General features: G+C 45.2%; 1 pseudogene; it reads left to right on the top strand.

Annotated features, from left to right (window-relative positions):
• Positions 1 to 231: 231 nt before the first annotated feature.
• Positions 232 to 1,654, top strand: LOC146389434 (uncharacterized; annotated as a pseudogene).
• The last annotated feature ends 13,227 nt before the right edge of the window (positions 1,655 to 14,881 follow it).

The raw sequence follows: 14,881 nt of genomic DNA, 5'->3' as shown, positions 1-14,881 counted from the left end.
TACTACCTCCCCAGAGAATTCCCACAGCTTTTCATCATCTTGGTTTGAATCCACCCCAGAGCTGATGGAGCTAAAGCCACAGAGTACTTCACCAACATTCTGTACAAACTGGAACAATTATGACCGCACTCTCACAAGTTCATCCTGGGTGATGTCAACCACTGTTCCCCTGACAAGTTGCTTAAAGGATACCAACAGTATGTTACATGCAGCACACATCAGGGGAAGTCTATGGGTAAATGCTATGGCCCTGTACCAGATGCATTTAAAGCCCTACCCCTTCCCCCTCTTGGCTTAGCAGACCACCACACCATCCTGCTGGCCCCTGCTTATACCCCAGTCATCAAGAGGATTAAAAAGGTCACCAAAAACATCAAGCAGTGGACAGAGGAAAGTATCCTCAACCTACAAGGATGTTTTGAAGCCACTGATTGGGACAGCCTTCTTTCTCCCTCTGATGACATTGACAAACAAGTCAACACAGTGACATCATACATTTCCTTCTGTGTTGACAACATTATCCCCTCAAAAACAGTCTCCATCTACCCCAACAGCAAACCCTGGATCACCAAGGAACTCAAGGAAATCCTTAATAAAAAAAAAGAGGATTTTCTTCACCGGCTCTGCACTGGACAAAAAGGAGGTCAAAACAGACCATAAAAACTGCTAAACTGGAGTATAAAAACACAGGGGACCTCCACTCAGCCTGGCAGGGCCTCAAAACCATGGCCTCTGTAAATACTGCGGTCACCACCCCCAGAACCATCCAGGTGGAGGGCAGCAACCCCTCCCTGATGACCTCAATGCTTTTTACACCAGGTTTGAGATGGACAACATCACCCAGCTTTAGAATTCTAGGTCCTCACTAAAACCTGGCAGCTCTGCACTCACCTTCCGGACTGAGGATGTGGTGAGAGCCCTCAGGAGGACCAGGGAGAGGAGCTCACCCGGCCCTGACAACATCAGCAGTCGAGTTCTGAGGCACTGTGCAGGGCAACTTGGAAGTGTGTTCCAGACTCCATTTCAACACTCAATTGACAGTCACACCGTCCCCCAGCTGTGGAAACACTCCACAGGCATCCCCATCCCAAAAAGAAACAACCAAAAGTCTCTGAATGATCTTCGTCCTGTGGCCCTCACCTCCCTGGTGATGAAGGCCATGAAGTAGATCACAAAACAGCGCATCGTAAGAGCAGCTGACCCCCTGATGGACCCACTCCAGTTTGCTTACTGTGCACACAGAGGTGTCGATGATGCAAAAATCTTCATCTTGGACTCCATCCACAAACATCTGGAGCTCCCTGACTTCTCCGCCAGACTTCTGTTTGCTGATTTCTCATCAGTGTTCAACACTCTGCAGCCTCATATCATGGCCACTAAACATTCCACCTGATTTCACCTGGATGATCAGCTAATTTTTTGGATATTGGACTTTTTGACCAACAGGACTCAGGAAGTTCGGGTCAACAACTCTCTTTCTGGTCTCCGTTCCACCTCCACTGGCTCCCCCCAGGGCTCTTCATCCTCTACACTGATGACTGCAGATCGACACAGACCAACTGTCACCTGGTTAAATATGCTGACAATACAGTTCTCTTGTCACTGCTTTCAGGCTCCTCACAACACCACGGGCCCACTCTTCAGGAGTTTATAGAGTGGTGTGACAGCTCCAAACTTGAACTGAAGGTGAGCAAAACCAAAGAGATGGTGGTGACCTTCTCCAGTAGGCAGAGGGATCTGGCTGCTTCAGTCACCACCACCATCCACGGGAAACCAGTGGAGGTAGTTGAGGAGTACAAATACCTGGGAACCATCTTTGACAACCTCCTGAAATTCCCTGCCAACACAAAGGAGATTCTCAGGAGGTGCCACCAACGTCTATACCTCCTTAGGAAACTCAGCTCCTTTGGAGTCAGCACACCCATCATGATGACCTTTTACTATGTCTTCCTGGAAAGCATCATGACCTTCTCCATCACCTGCTGGTTCCACTTCCTCAGCCTTCACAACAGGAACAGACTGCAACACACAGCATCACGGTGCTCTAAAATCATTGGCCTGCCTGTCAGAACTCTGACACAGGTTTTCAGCCAGCAGGCCCTTAGACAAGCAGCCAAAATTATTCATGAACCCTCTCACATTCTTCACTCCGCATTTCAATGGCTCCCTTCTGGGCGACGCCTTCACTGCATTTCCTGCAGGACTGAGAGGAGGAGAGCCACCTTTGTCCCCAAAGACACTCTGCTTTTAACACCAGCAGATAAGAACATTTCCCACACCATAAACATAAGCTACACTCTTCTTATACTACCGACACTTTATTCACTTTAGTCACTTACAGTTATTTATTCACCTTTCAGTCTGTTTAATTTTAAAACTGTAATTTTAAAACTGTATCTACTGTATATTCTGTGTATTTATTATTTCAATCTTATTGCCTGTTCTTATTGTCCTTATCTTCAACGTTATGCTGCTCGGTTGTTTGTTAATTGCCCCTTGGGGATAAGTCTTCTTTTTTTTTTTTTTTTTTTTCTTTTTTTTTGTGTCCCGTTTGGATCTTTAGCCATCAGAATTGTTGTCTTAAGGCCAAGAAAGATGCCAAGCGGATTTATTTTACCAAGTGGATCATCATGGCCTTGCCATATTGGTCCATTTGATTGACCTTTATTATAATTATGTATTTATTTTATTTTCGGTTGCTACAAACGGGACAGACGTGACTGGGGGATAGGACAGGGAGAAAGAAAGAGAGGGAGAGAAAGAAAACCAAAGGGGAGAAGAGACGGTGAGAAGGGGGGGAAGAAAGGAAAAAACAAACAAAAAAAACAAACAAAACACCTGGATCACCTGTATGGAGAAAAAAAACAGAAGAGAAAGCAAACAACAAAGAGCAACATAATAAAAACAGCACCATCACAATAAACTAGCCAGCAGTAGATAACAGTAGATACTAAATAATAAACGATATTGTGCAGCACGCAAGATAGACAGCGCACAATGTGCTTTGAGGCAGCAGCCAAGAAAGGTGTAGTCCGCGGGATAAGTCTTCTGATTCTGATATCCTATTAGAGCGATTAGAACATGCTTTAGGTATTACAGGTACTGCGCTGCAGTGGTTTGTATCATATCTATCTAATAGACTCCAATTTGACCATGTAAATGAAGAGAAACAAATATGTAAGACTGCTTTCTTCCATTTGCGCAACATCTCTAAAAGTAGAAATATCCTGTCTCAGAGTGACGCTGAAAAACTAGTTCACGCATTTATTACTTCCAGGCTTGACTACTGTAATTCACTATTATCAGGATGTCCTAAAAAACAAAAAAACAAAAAACTAAAAACCTATCAACTCCCTGAAAAGCCTTCAGTTAATCCAAAATGCTGCAGCAAGAGTCCTGACAGGGACTAGAAAGAGAGAGCAGATTTCTCCTGTTTTGGCTTCCCTTCATTGGCTCCCTGTTAAATCCAGAATTGAATTCAAAATCCTGCTCCTCACATACAAGGTCTTAAATAATCAGGCCCCATCTTATCTTAATGACCTTGTAGTACCATATCACCCTATTAGAGCACTTTGCTCTCACACTGCAGGCCTACTTGTTGTTCCTAGAGTATTTAAAAGTAGAATGGGAGGCAGAGCCTTCAGTTTTCAGGCCCCTCTTCTGTGGAACCAGCTTCCAGTTTGGATTCAGGAGACAGACACTATCTCTACTTTTAAGATTAGGCTTCAAACTTTCCTTTTTGCTAAAGCATATAGTTAGAGCTGGACCAGGTGACCCTGAATCCTCCCTTAGTTATGCTGCAATAGACGTAGGCTGCCGGGGATTCCCATGATGCATTGAGTTTTTCCTTTCCAGTCACCTTTCTCACTCACTATGTGTTAACAGACCTCTCTGCATTGAATCATACCTGTGTCATGTATTTAATATATATTGCTGATTATATATTGCTGATTATATTGCTTTATGTGTAGGCCTTTATAAACCAGAAGAACTAGGTCAAAGGGTTGGAGGTTGCCCTGGCTAAAGACCGCAGAAAGGGGAAATTATTGCAAGCTGCACAGGAAGTTTAGTGCACAGGCATACTAATAAATCAGACACAGAAAAGAGGAACTGAGTAGAAGAAGTGTCTTTGTAATGAAACTGTGACGCGTGAAGTACCAAAATAATACCTATATGAGACACAGTTTATGATTCTAATGTTAGAGATCCTGCAACTGGCGTTTGGGCTGTGCAGGGGTCTCTCTTTTCCGGAAGATGACTGAATAAAAAGAAATATAAAATGTTTTGACCACTATGAGTCGGGTTTTCTCTGTTCTATCATGCGGATCAAAGAATCGTGTTTTAATACCTGTATTAATCTCTGTCTCTCTTCCACAACATGTCTTTATCCTGTTTTCCTTCTCTCACCCCAACCGGTCGCAGCAGATGGCGGGGCCGGTCTCTAGTCAAAATGCCCGGGCCGATTTTTTGTCCCAGTCCAGCTCTGTTTGAAAGTCCTTATCTCATGTCAGTCTAGTTTTGCTTACCTTGTCTCGTTAAGTCTGATTTCTCCCAGCTGTGTTTCCCTCCTGTCTCCCATCCCCTGATTCCTCCAGTGTGTATTTAAGCCCTGTGTTTTCCTTTCCTTTGTTGTGTCGTAACCCACTTCATGCTGTGTGTGTTTCTTGTTTCCTAGTAATTTCAGTTCATAGTTTTCTAGCATTAAGTGTTATTTTCCACGTTTATGTCTTTTTGTTTGTTTTTCACAAGTTCATTATTTCGAGTGTTTTTCTGATTGTCCTGTCTCCAAGTTAGCCGTCAGATGCTGAGGTATCCTATGAAAAGTGTGTTCCCCAGCCAGTTCATCAAAAGACAGTGGAAAATATTGCAGACACACGTTGTGTTCCTAATTAAACTGGTGAGATCACTTTTGAACTGAATTTTTTTGCCACTACTTCCAAGCTTGAAGGCCTGTGGTACATAGAGGACTTAACAATTTAACATCCATCAATCCATCTCTGCCTATCCTTTTCAGGGTTGTGGGGGGGCTGAAGTTCATCCGAGCTGTCTTAAGGTGAGAAGCTGGGTACACCCTAGACAGGCCGCCACAAAAAAAACAAAACAAAAAACAATCCATAAGGAACTCGGCATTGTGCTGATAAAACATCACACCAAACAAAAAACAAGGATCAAGAGTCTAAAAAAAACCCCATAACAAAGTCAAAAACAAATCAAAATCCCACCAGCAAGAGAGACAAAGAGATTATCCTTTTTTTTTTTTTTTTTTGCCTGTCCCGTTTGGCTCTTTTGCCATCAGAATTATTGTCTAAAGGCAAAGAAAGATGCTCAACGGATTTACTTTACCAAATTGACCATCCCAGCCTTGCCGTAATGGTCCATTTGATTCACCTTTTATTGTTTATTTTATTTTCACTTGCTGAATACGGGACAGACTTGACTGGGGGAAAGAAGGGGAGAAAGAAAGAGGGAAAGAGAAACAGCTGAGAAGAGGGACAAGGGCAAAAAACAAAAACCAACAGAATGGGCAGAAAAAATAAATAAATAAAAAAAATGCATCTGGATCACCTGTTGAGAAAGAAAAAAGAAAACAAGCAGAAGAGAACAAGAGTAATAGAATAAACAACATCACAATGATATATGGGAATATGACAGTAAATACTAAATATTAAACATTATTGTGCAGCACGTAAGATCGACAGCACACAGTGTGCTTTGAGGTAGGAGCCAAAAAGGGTGTAGTTTGTGTGTGTGAGCACCCGTGTGTACACCTGTGAGCATGGACGCGCTTGTTTTTAAAAGGTTCCTTCATGTAATGATCTGCTAGAGGGTGTGGGGGGCCACAGCCCCGTCCTCCAGGGCATGAAGCAGGTATGGAGGAGATCAAAACTCCAGACATCCAGAGGCCCCCAGAACACAAGAGACCAAGGAAGACCAACAGAGGGGCAGCTGCGCCACTGTCCCAGAAAGAGCTGAGGAGAGTCCCAGATGAGGGCTCACTCAGCAGCCGTGGAGCAGAAGCCAGGGGGGGTTGCAGTGACGCGCCCGTGAGCTCCGCCGGCAGCCAGCTGTGCCTGAGTGACCGAGCCCCAGGCTGAGAGGCCGAGGGCACCCCACCCCCGAAGTGGCCCGAGCGAGCCCCAGGCTCCAGGCCCCGACAAGCAGCCACCAAGGAGTGAGCCGGTGTGTACCTGGACGCCCATCCCCGGACACAAAGAACCACCAATGCACCGATGTCTGAGGGCGTCTGCCACTGGCAGGGGAAGTGGTGGGGGGAGATAGACCTCCAAACCTTGGAGGGCCTGAGATGTCCCCAGAGAGGTGGCGTCTGATACCCAACCTGACATATAGACACAGACATACAGGCACACACAGATACAAACATCCATTCCCACCCTCATGCTCTCATATGCACTTACTCCACACTCAACCAACGTGGAGACAAACATAAAGAGACGCTGTACACACGATCACACTCCCCAAGCGTACTCTACGAACCGGGTCTAGGTACCCTTGCCCCTGGAGGGGGGAACTGCACCCAGACCCAGGTGGTGTAACCCTTTTCCCTGCGGTGGGGAGAGGCAGACCGCCCCGACTCCGCAGCAGCAGGGAGGCCCCACACTCCAGACCACAGTCGGACGGCCAACTCCTCCTTCTAGCCCCCCCGCTCCAAAGAGATTATCCAAGTCCAAAGCAGTTCAGGAGGCCGGCCTGGAGGTCGACAAATCAAAAGTCCAAAATACAGTTCAGGAGGTCGACCATGAAGCCAGCGTTAGCGAAGGAGCAGTTAAGGAGGCCGACCGAGGAGCCAGTGGCGGTCAAGTAGCAGGTCTGGAGGCCGGCCGCGATGGTGATGACGCTCAGCCAGTGGCCTGGAAAGTGGCTGGCGATGTTGAGGCACTGGACGGCGGCATAGCAACTGCAGGACTAGACGAGGGAGGACCAGATGGTGGCGCTGCAGGTGATGGTGTGGGAGCCACAGGTGGTGGCGCTACAGGCTGGACGGGCCATTCCGACCCTCCAGCAGAAGCAGACAATGGCATGGGAGCCGCAGAGTGCTGGATCGGCTCACTTGAGCCTCCAGCAGGACCAGATGCAGGGCCAGAAGGTATTGGGACCCTTGGCAGAGTGTGTGGTTGACCAGGTGGCTGAGAGTATGGCTGAGCAGGTGGCAGAACAGATGACTTAGGAGAGGAGTAATGGTGGTGAAGGCGCCATTTCCTTGTGGACAAGGGAACTGGAACTGGTGGTGAAACAGAAACCTCCTCATCCTGCGACCTCATAGCCGCCAGGAGAGAGGCTGGTGAATGGACAGGCGAACAAGGTTTTGGCTGGTGTGTCGAAGTACAGGAAGTCCGCAGTGAGGCAGGTTTGAAGTGTGTGTTACTTAAATTGAACTTGACCTTCAAATTGGAGATATTACTCAGGACTCACTCCAATTAATGCTTCAACTTTGTTTTGCAGAGCAGCTTTAAGTTTCCCTATGGAATGTGCCCTATGCAGATAAGTCAAACATGCATGTTTTGCAGCACCATAGCAGGGTCCATCAGTTGTACTAGGAAATGTCATCAGGAGACATGGAATTATTTTCCATTATTATGCTGCTGACACCCAGCTTTACATTGTTGTTTCTCCCGATGACCCTGGGCCAAACGACCGTCTCACCCATCCAAATCATTTAATGTAGGTGATTCAATCACTTCCATGGCCATACGTGTATAAAAATCAAGCACATAGGAATGCAGACTGCTTCTGCAAACATCTGTCAAGAGAATAGGTCCCTCTCAGGAGCTCAGTGAATTTTAGCGTGGTAACGTGATAGGAAGGCAAAAAGTCCAGTTGTGAAATTTCCTTTCTGCTAAATATCACACAGTCAAGTGTTACAGAGTGTAATGCCCAGCGTCAGATGCATTAGTGTAAAGCACACTGCCACTGGACTCTAAGATAAGATAAGATAAGATGACCTTTATTAGTCCCACAGGTGGGAAATTTGTTTTGTTACAGCAAAAGTGCAAAGTTATGTAGCAGAAATTAGAAAACACTGGAATGCCATAAAATACAATAGAATAAAATAAAATACTATATACAATACAATAAAAAAGAATAGAATAATATATACAATAGAATAAAATAGAAATACAAATACTATATACAGTGTTGGGGAGTAATGGAATACATGTACCGCCGTTACGTATTTCAAATACAAAATATGAGTAACTGTATTCCGTTACAGTTACTGTTTAAAAAGGTGGTATTTAGAATACAGTTACTTTGTTGAAATAAATGGATTACACAGCGGTATTTTCCTGTTTCATATTGTCGCGGGTCAGGACTGTTTGGGTTTTGTTTGACAGCTATGTTCTGTTGTTCCAGGCGGCAGCGTTACGGTTGCCATGGTTACAGGGTGACGCTCTCTCTCTGCGTGTTTCCTGGGTGAGAGAGGCCTTTTTGTTGTTGTTGTGCTAAGCTAACAGGCAGAATGCTACCAGTATAGCTCTAAAGAATGTAGCATCATAGGCAGTGTAGTCCGTGCTGCAGGGAGAATGGACTGTCATACACGTTATGTGTCTGTGAGCGCGAGGAGGGAGAAAAAGGAAAAGTATGAGCTGTCATCGAGCAGAAACGGGAGCTGGAAGCATGTAAATATAATAATAACCACTGCAGCCAAGAAGAGTGCCTGACGAGCCCAGTTGTAAGTAAGCTATTAAGACTCGACTGTACACCGTGTTCGTGTTTTCCTCCAAAAACAATAAGTTCCGTTGGAGCAGCCTTTCAACGCCTCTCTCTGTCTCTCGCTAGCAAAGTTGACCCAGACAACAAAGTAAAGCTAGTTTTCAGCTACGAGCCCAACACGAACCCGACGTATTAGCCAGAGGTCCCTTTACTACGGTTCAGAGCCGTGGACCTTCAGTAACAGTAATAAATCACAGCAATAGTACATTCATGTAGTTGTAAACAGCATGATAATATATTAAGTAATCCAAAGTATTCAGAATACGTTACTCTCATTGAGTAACGTAACGGAATACGTTACAGAATACATTTTGGGGCATGTAATCTGTAATCTGTAGTGGAATACATTTTAAAAGTAACCTTCCCAACACTGACTATATACAACTGAGTAGGAAAATACAAAAATACAACTTCGTCAGAAGAAGAATTGCACAAGAATTGCACATATAGCAGTCTTATTGCACATGTGTGGGTTTGTGTATTTGATCAGCTGCAAAAGTCTTTGTTGTGGAGTCTGACAGCAGTGGGGAGGAAAGACCTGCAAAATCTCTCCGTCCCACACCGTGGGTGCCGCAGTCTCCCACTGAAGGAGCTGCTCAGTGCTGTCAGAGTCTCATGCATGGGGTGGGAGATGTTGTCCAACAGGGATGACAGCTTAGCCGCCATTCTCCTGTCACTCACCACCTCCACTGGGTCCAGAGGGCATCCTAGAACAGAGCTGGCCCTTCGGATCAGCCTGTTCAGTCTCTTCCTGTCCCCAGCAGAGATGCTGCCGCCCCAGCAGACCACACCATAGAAGATGGCTGAGGCCACCACAGAGTCATAGAAGGTCTTCAGGAGTGGGCCCTCCACTCCAAACGACCTGAGTCTCCGCAGCAGGTACAGCCTGCTCTGCCCTTTCCTGTAGAGGGCGTCTGAGTTATGAGTCCAGTCCAGTTTGTTGTTCAGATCAACAACAAGGTACCTGTAGCTGTCCACAGCCTCAATGTCCATACCTTGGATGTTCAGTGGTTGCAGTGGAGGATGCTTGTGCCTGCGGAAGTCTACCACCAACTCCTTGGTTTTACTGGCATTGATCTGGAGGTAGTTCAGCTGGCACCAGTCCACAAAGTCTTGAGTCAGTCCTCTGTACTCCTTGTCGTCCCCATCAGTGATGAGGCCGACTATTACAGAGTCATCAGAGAACTTCTGCAGGAAGCACTGGGTGGAGTTGTGGGAGAAGTCTGCAGTGTAGATGGTGAAGAGGAACGGAGCCAGAACCGTTCCCTGTGGGGCCCCCGTACTGCAGACGACCCTGTCCGACACACAGCCCTGAGTCCTCACATACTGTGGTCGGTCGGTGAGGTAGTCCAAAATCCAGGTAGTGAGGTGATGGTCCACTCCAGAGTTCTCCAGCTTGTCCTTCAGAACCGAGGGAAGAATAGATCAGTGGAGATGTGTTCTGGAGGAAGAATTGAGCTTCCCCATCTGGAAATCTGATGGCCGAGTCTGGGTTTGGCGGTGAGCAGGAGAAACAGCTTGGGGATGGCCTCACGCTGTTCAGTTCAATTTAGTTCAAATTTATGTATAACTATATTCTTTAGCAAAAAGGAAAGTTTTAAGCCTAATCTTAAAAGTAGAGATAGTGTCTATCTCCTGAATCCAAACTGGAAGCTGGTTCGAATGAAGAGGGGCCTGAAAACTGAAGGCTCTGCCTCCCATTCTACTTTTAAAAAGTCTAGGAACAACAGGTAAGCCTGCAGTGTGACAGTGAAGTGCTCTAATATGGTGATACAGTACTATGAGATCATTAAGATAAGATGGGGCCTGATTTTTCAAGACCTTGTATGTGAGGAGCAGAATTGTGAATTCAATATTGCATATAACAGGGAGCAAATGAAGAGAAACCTATGTAGGAGATCATATTACTGATTAATGATCAAGGAACTGACCTCAGAGTCCATTGTTCATTCAATGGACTGGTTTCACTTATTGTACAAATGTACTCTTTATAAGGTTGGGGAAACCTGCAGTCAGCTGAGACTGAAGAAGTCACTTGGATGAGTGATGAAACGTTTCTCCCATTGAAAAGGCTACATGCAGATGAACAAAATCAACCTTTTGGGATATTTAGGAAAACAAATGCTCTCTTTTTCAAGTCCCTGTCAGGACTCTTGCTGCAGCATTTTAAATGTTCATTTCTAACAAGTCGGCGTATATCTAGTGTTGGTATCAAGGTCTGTCTTCTTACTCCCATTGCCAACTCTAGGCCTCATTATGGTCTCAGCGGTCTCTTCCAGCCTACAGCAGCTTGAGCCTTAAGGCACGGTCTTCTCCCACCTGTCCCTTGCAAGTCTTAGCTTTTCACAGCCTCTCTACTCTGTCAGCTATCAGGTGCCAAGCACAGCTCCCACCGCTCACATTTTCAGTCTTTATGGCTCTTTGTTCTCTGTCAGCCATAAGTAGCCCTGAGCCAAGTCAGATGTGTTTTCCACTTAGCCATCACCATGAACCAGTTGTTAGAACCTCTGTTGACTTTTCTGATTCATAACCGCATAATCCGTCTCCCTTGCACTCATGAGGAAAGAGAAGGGTTTAACTCTGACTAAATGGTAAATGACTCAAATGAAAAAAACGTGTTAAACAGGAAGTGAATTCAGAAAAATACCACACGTTAATAAGTTTTGCAACAAACTGACAAACCCGTCCTGAATTCTTTTGATTAAAAAGGTAAAAACTCTCCTAAACACTCCAGAATCTTGTGGAAAGTCTTCACAGAAGACTTGAAGATGTTATAGCTGCAGAGGGTGGGCTGACATCATATTAAATCCTATGACTTAAGAAGGAGATGTGACTCGATTTCACATGAATGCGAAATGCAGACGGACAAATACCTTTTCGCATCATACCAAAGTTTTTCTCTTACAACTATTCAGAGACATTATTGCGTGCTTTTATTTCCTGTAGAACTGATTTCCATAGTGCTCTACTTTCTGGCCCCGTCAACAAGTAAACACAAACAACAATCGCTTTGCACCTGAATGAATTTGACCACCTGTGATCACAGCCTTTGAAACAAATGTCTGCTTCACTGCTCTTTTCCCTTCCAATTTTTGCAGTAGTGTAAACAATCTTGTGTTATCTCTGATTAACCTGTATGCAATGCCACTGAACCCTCACTTCTAATATGTTGAACTGAAAGTGTTGAAGTGCTTGGTAGTGACTGCAGTGTCCCTAAAGTGATCAATTCTAGTCTCAGTTCGAGCTCTGGCCACGATGCCTCATTCGCAATGAAGCTGCTGAAAGAGAAGCATCGTGTCTGAGCGTCGTCATTGACTTATCCCCTTTTCACGGTGGGAGATACAGTGTGCTGGTTTCGACAGTTATGCAGAGGGACCTGCATGCAACCTGAGGTTAACTACTGGTGCCAGGGAAGCTGCACTGACTCTTCTGCAAAGAGGTCTTACATGACACTGATCTTTTCCACAAACCACAGACTGAAATGGAGTCTTCAGGGCTAGAGGACCTGAAGTTAGAAGTTGCTGGTACATTATACACAGTGACAAGAGACATTTTGATCGAAGTTTGTGATTTCCTAAATATTGCTGGTTCAAAACTTGAAAGGGTATCGGGTAAAAGTCGTTCCTCTCTCATTTCCTATATAATACAGCACTTAGAAAGAGAGGAGCTGGGTGAGCTTGAAGATGAGGGAATGTCCGAGCTACTGATTTTGAAAGACAAAATTTTTGAGTTGCAACAGGCTGCTCAGAACGGTACATCGGGACACAAAACCTCAGATACTAACCAGACAGATGAGGTGCAGGAACAGGTTGGTGAGGCCTCAGAAGAAGAACAGCTGATAAAGGAAATAGGGACGCTTCAGTTGGCTCTTGCATTATCACGACAGGACAAGGCGAAGCAACCTAGCACAGCCAAACTGTCGATGAGCGTGCGGGACAATAGTGCTAAACAAACCACTCCACCTTTTCTGACACTACCGTGGGGCAGAGAATTCAAAATATCAGGTCAGATTGGTGAGCCCGGCCAAAAGGATAAACTAACTTTCTCCAGCCTAGCTCATCAGATTGAACAAGGCATCAGCAAAGGAGTCCCTGAAATAGAAATAGTTGATGCAGTAATCAGGGCAATAGCACCAGGCTTACAATTGCGTAGCTACCTAGAGGGCAAAACCAACCTTACGTTGCCTACACTGAGGAGGATTCTAAGGTCCCACTACCAAGAACGAGGTGCAACAGAACTTTACAAACAACTCACGTCAGAGGTCCAAACCATTAAAGAAACCCCACAAACTTTCTTAATCCATGCCCTAGACTTAAGACAGAAAATTCTGTTTGCATCGCAAGAAGTTGAATCTGGCTTAAGATATGATCCTGTGCTTGTACAAAGCATGTTCCTTCATACAGTTCTGACAGGCCTGCAAAATGATAACATTAAGAGTGACCTACAGCACTACCTACAGGAAACCACAACCAGTGATGAGCTCCTCCTTGAGAAACTCAATGTTGCCTGTGCAAATGAAGCAGAGAGACAAAATAAAAAGAAGTTACTCTCCCAGCAGCGGCCAACCACTGTGCATTCACTTCAGTCTGACACCCCTGCAGAAAAAAAAGGGAAAAACCTGAATCCATCAGCAAAGCTCAGCCTGACCTAATAAATCCGTTCTGACATGGCATTATTGAAAAATCTTGGTGCTGAAGTCGCACAAATCAAAGAAATAATTCAACAGCCTAGTCCGGCACAAACACAATATTCTGTCTCACTTGCAGCACCAGAATGTGTTCCCTTTTCTCATCTTGAGCATCTGCCACAAAACTACTGGCCTCCTGTGGGACCTGGACGGAGAGGTGATACAGCTCAGTATCAACAGCTTTGCTCTTACTGTGGTGTTCCGGGAAAACTCAAAAGACTCAGAAGGTGTGCATCTTGTAAAAAAAGCACTTATTGTTCTAAGATGTGCCAAGCTGAGCACTGGCCCAGACACAGAAAACAATGCAACAAACACTCTCAGCCTCAGGTAAATCAGCACACGCACCCAAAGGCAAGTGTTATTCACCCCAAAAGGGTGGACAGCCAGTCCCATCTTGTTGCTCTTGTTGGGAAACAGTGTATAGTTGACTGTTATATACAAGGCCACCAAACTCAAGCCCTATGGGATACAGGCTCCCAAGTGCGTATTGTTGATGAAAAGTGGAAAAATAAGTATTTACCACATGAGAAATTAAGAGATGTTTCTGAGTTACTTGATGCACCCGACGATTTAAAAATCTCAGCTGCTAATGGTCAAAACATCCCTTACAAGGGTTTCATTGAAGTCACTTTTGGTCTAGCTGCTGAGGGAGCAAACCCTAAAGAACTTGTAGTCCCCATGTTAGTGATGAAAGGCGGAAGTCTTTCGCAGCCCATTCTAGGCTTTAATGTCATTGAGCAAATACTGAAAACTAGTACTATAGAGCAAATGGATGCTGAAAGAACTGAGCAGCTGCACGAGGCATTAAGAGGGGCTTTCCCTTGCCTTAAAAGAGAAAATGTCACAACCTTTATTGATTTAGTGACTGCTAAACAATCACATGATTTTGTTGTGAGAACAACAAAAGAGAAAGTCATTGTACCCAAACACACTTCTGTTCAGATCGACTGTAAGGTGCAGACCCGCCCGCTGAAGAAAGACACTACACTTCTCTTTGAGCCTGACATAAACCCTCGGTGGGCTGAAGGCCTGGAGTTTTGTGAGACACTAGTAGAACTCAGAAGGGGGGTCCCCCCCTATATTGTTCTTGATGTGCAAAATCCCACTGATCACGATATTGAGCTGTCAGGAAAAACTGTTGTGGGCACCTTAGAGCAAATTCAAGCTGTGTACCCAGCGACGGTTTTAGAGAAATCTGACCTGTGCTCCCCATTATTGGTGAATCAAGTGAATGCAGAGAGTGAGCAAATTCCTGACACCTCATGGGACCCACCAATTGACCTTACGCACCTGAGTGAATCTGAAAGGGGGGTGGTGCAAAAGATGCTCCGTGAGGAATGCTCTTCCTTTTCCAAATCAGATGATGATATTGGATGTATCGACAAGTTGAAACTGAAGATATCATTGAAGAATATGGATCCTGTAGCACGCACTTACCTGTCGGTACCAAAGCCGCTATACAAA

This window comes from Perissodus microlepis, chromosome 3 (genome assembly GCF_051167445.1).
Source record: "Perissodus microlepis isolate ML-2025 ecotype Zambia chromosome 3, ASM5116744v1, whole genome shotgun sequence".
NCBI lineage: Eukaryota > Metazoa > Chordata > Actinopteri > Cichliformes > Cichlidae > Perissodus > Perissodus microlepis.
Note: the sequence above shows the minus strand (reverse complement) of the source record. Positions and strands in the feature narration are given on the sequence as shown.